This window comes from Hemiscyllium ocellatum, unplaced genomic scaffold (assembly GCF_020745735.1).
Source record: "Hemiscyllium ocellatum isolate sHemOce1 unplaced genomic scaffold, sHemOce1.pat.X.cur. scaffold_609_pat_ctg1, whole genome shotgun sequence".
NCBI lineage: Eukaryota > Metazoa > Chordata > Chondrichthyes > Orectolobiformes > Hemiscylliidae > Hemiscyllium > Hemiscyllium ocellatum.
The window spans coordinates 264,593-269,138 of record NW_026869133.1 but is presented as its reverse complement, the minus strand read 5'-3'; positions in this window follow the sequence as shown (position 1 = coordinate 269,138).

Here is a 4,546-nt window from a genome sequence, read left to right as displayed (position 1 = left end):
AATAACAGAACGTTCAGGAAAATTACAACCATTAACTTTGTGATTACATAATATGAGGACATAAGGAACCGGATCAGCTAGTTCGGACGATCAAGTCATTGTATACCATCATGGCTGATTTACTGTTGGCATTAGCTCCTTTTTAATGCCCAATTCTTCACATCCCTTAGCTGTCTGACAGGTCAAAAATGCATCTACCTCCTCCTTACATACTTTCAGTGATGTAGCTCCCATAACTCTCTAGCCCAGATAATTCCTGACATTGATTACCCGCTGTGAGAGGAAAACATTCCCTACATACATCGTCACCGAATTGATATGAACGAGCGGTGAACACAGGGGCTCAGCAAACAGTGAATGGCTTTGATATCAAGTCAGTATTTGACTGAGGATGGCATCAGGACCACTCACTTATTTGAGCTGAATGGAAATCAGGTGTAACCTCCCACTTATCTGGGTCTTTCAGATCACAAAGAAAGATGCTTGTAGTCGGTGGCCAACATTCCTAACAGTTCCTGGATATCTCTGCAGGAGATCCTCAGGTTAGCCTCCTCAGCACAAACATCTTCAACTGCTACATCAATGTCTTTCCCCATCATAAGATCTGAAGTAGGGATGATGACTGAAGATCACACAATATTCAGACATTCTCTGCCCCCTCAGCTCCTGAACCATCCTGTGTCCATGTGCAGCAAGACCTGGACAGCATTCCGGTTTGTGCTGTTAAAGTGTCGCTAACATTCATGAAACAGCGCTGCCAGACACTGCACATTTCCACAGTTAATAGAGGAGCAGCACCCCAGGCTGGTTGCACACTGATATGTGGAAGCCATTGAGCCCGTGGAAGCTACTGAACAAGAAGAGGGACATCCCATTCAATCAGTCTGCCTGTCCCACAGGAAGAGAAGGGGTCTGGTCTGTACATTGAGCTGTTAAACAGGAACAGGCAGAGCCCAATCAGACCCTTAAACCTGTTCCATGAGACCAGGAGGAGGCTATTCAGCCCCACGAGATAGTTATACAGAAACAGGAGGGCGTCATTGGTACTCTACTATGACAAACCAATGAAACCGAGATTGCATTGATAGGGGGCTCCATGGTTCCATTGTTTGTAGAACGTGTGCTACCTTAACATGGTTTACTGCCAGTGAGGAGGGAAACCAAGTATTTTGTGTGAAGTCTCAAGGAGGCATCTTCTAGCTCGGAGAAGTCACTCCCATGTGCTCTATGTAGGTCAGAAGCTGCTGGGAAGAGTTAACTCTTTTATAATGTAGGTACTGTTGCTGCTGTCGGGATTATGGACTGCATGACGTTGATTGCAGGATCACGCAACAATTGAACTGTATTAACGTTGGGAGAGCTTTTTTTTCAAAAGCCTGAATCTCTCTCTCTCTCTTTCTCTCTCTCTCTCTCTCTCTCTCTCTCTCTCTGAATTGAAATAGGTAGTCGGGGTGGTTGGGTGGATGTTCTCAGAGGCTCTTAAACTATCAAGAATCATGTAACCTGAGTGAAAAAAAAAAGCCATGGAATTTATCACCATAACAGTGTCTGTTTAGAACATCATAAGTGATTGTACATCCCCCTTAATGTTCAATGCAATCACCTTATTCTCTCACTGAGCTTCACTCACTGTTCATGCTGCCATCATCCCAGGGATTATTCTGGTGAGACTTGAGAGAAAGTCTATCCGCAGTACCCCAAATACTGCCTCAGCACTCTCAGGGATGATCACAATTATCCTTTTCTCTCACTTCGACATCTCTGTTTCCTTCCTGTGTTATGAAACGCCATTATTTCTCTATGCACTACGACTGACATGGAATTTATAAGTTCCTTATATCTGTACGTCAGCATCAATAAAGCCAACATCAGAGTTGCCTATGGAGATGTGCATCACACTCGGGGAGAACTTCAATGAGACCGAATACACCTAAAAGATGTAATGATCACCTACGTGAATGGAAATAAGATGTACAAACACGGGAAACAGGTAGAGGAAGGGATCTATCTTGACTTTTGTTCTTCTCTCACAGGATGTACGCAGCGCTGGTCAGGGCAGCATGTTACGCCAATCTTAAACTGAGTGGCTGGTTCAGTTGTTCCACAGGACAGTAAAGTGTAAAACACATTGCTGGGTGTTTGTAGCGTTACAATACAGGATAAATTCTCCTGCTTAATTAAAACCAGCAACAAAGAAAAGATTTATCCAATGCAGTAATGTCTGATAATTCTATAGTCTAAGAACTATTTAAAGCAAAAATTAACAACTTTATTTCTTAAAGTGTTACAGAGAATAATAATCGAACGAATATTTACAACTTCTTCCTCTAACCTATCTTTGACCCTTCCCCTCCACAATACGAGTCCGATAAGACTCCTAATTAAGATTTACAAAATAAAACTTCTTATCACAAAACCAGGAAGCTTTCGGTTCTTCTCCATATTCCTGTCTTCTTTTCTTCTGGGGGATTCAGCTTCACTAGTTACTAATCAATGAATATACTTTTAAGAGAGCTATTTTTCAGGCAGTCTTTGCATGCTGGTAGCTTGGCAGCTCTGCTCTCAACTGTTCAATTTTCCACGGTCTTGTACCTCCAAACTATTGGATTGTGTCATTGGCTTTTAAGATTACCAATATATTACATTCAAACTTGATTGGAGGTGGGTCATTTGGGGTATAATTTAAACTGTTTGGCTGAATTTGTTTTTGTCTCAAGAAAATGAGCTAATCGAGTTGTTCGACCAAATGTTAAGGTATATCTACTTTTCAGAAGACTTGGTGCTGTCAGGTAGTTTAAAGGTGCAGTACACCCACATGTTAATCAATGAAGTCACACGGAAACCTGACTAGGGAAGGTTGACACATTGAGTTACCTAAAGGACTTCAGGCAAGCAGATGGGTTTTTATCACAAATAATAATGTTTGCTTTTAAATTCCACCACTTTCCTTCATGAGATACCAACAGTCTATTATTCTGTGGCTCTAGATTATGAGTCAATGGCTTGACCACCATAAACTGTCTTCCTGCACGTGCAGAGAACACGTCAAACATCCTCAAGAGCAATTATTTAGTGATGGACATGTGATTAGAAAGCACTTGAAACTGTTGCATCCATATTGAACAAAGGCAAAAATCATGGTTCATTCAGAACTTGCACTGAGACTGCAGACGAGATTGAGATTTCATGATGGTGGTTATGGACAGGCTTGGTTGATGGGGAGGACATGGATATGTAAATCTGTGAAGGACAAAATGGATTATGGAGTTTGAGAACATTCTGTGTCCTTCTCGCATATCAATGAGTAATTTATAAATAGTAGTTTGATAGTTATATTTTATAAGGAAATGATTTTTTTTGTTTGGAACTGAAGACATTGACTTGCACTTTCCAAAATTTATATATCATGAGCAGAAATTCAGTTCAACCCGGTGTAGTAGACGAATATAATGACTTACCAGGAACACCAACTATTGCAAGGATGGGATAGTAACCACCTTGAATAATCCAAAGGATATCCTGGATCCGTGATGCTAATGATATCCAAGGCCGAGAAAGCCAGTAAAGACCCCAGGATAAACTCCTGTCCATTGTTGGGAGATTCCAGTCTAATGTTCTCTGATTCGGATCCATTGTTGGAACATTTCAGTCGAAAGTTCTCAGATTCTAATCCACAGTTGGAACATTCCAGTCTAATGTTCTCAGATTCTGATCTCTCCTCCCTCTCTCTCTCGAGCTGCTGATCCCTGTTAGTGCTGTCAGTGATGTTCCTACTCACACTGTGGGATAGCACATTGAACAGAGCCCATTTATCTTTCAATGACGGAAACTCTTCACGCCATAATTAGGATCCACGGAGATTGTTATTAATCACAGTCACTGAACAAATAGCTCCAGCTAACCCCTTTAACCCCTTTGAATTCAATATTGATTTTATTAAAATTCAAAAGAACATTTAAAGTTTAGACATTTGGCATGCGATATGTGTGTGGGGGTGAACAGGAATAAATATTTGAGATGGTAGATTGAATGTATGTAATCATTCAATTTGCCTTAGGTATGGCAGTAATGCCAAAGGATTGTCAGAACATAAACAAGTTTCTCCGTTTATAAATCGAAACATACAGTCTGTAACTACAGATCAGTGATGTGATTATAATGTCAGTAAAACATGTAGAGAACTTTTCTAGTCCATAATCTGCCAGAAAATTGCCTATGACAACATGAGTGATAACAGACAAATGGCATGGATAAATTAACAGAGAATATGATGTGACACACAATTCAGATGGTTATTCAAGGATCAGAGACGGCAGGTGAGGGTCATGCTGTTAATGTTATCGATGTCAATCAACTGCATTGAAGTAAATTTCACTGGATTTTAATTGTAGTGTGATTATGATATTGGGGCATGGCTGCTGAGACTGGATAGAGGGAACATGATATTTCCCAGCCATCTGTATTGGAATTTTATTCTTTATAAATCATATGGTGATCAAATTCCAGGATACATCTCCAATGAGGAATGAGGAGACCCAATATTAAC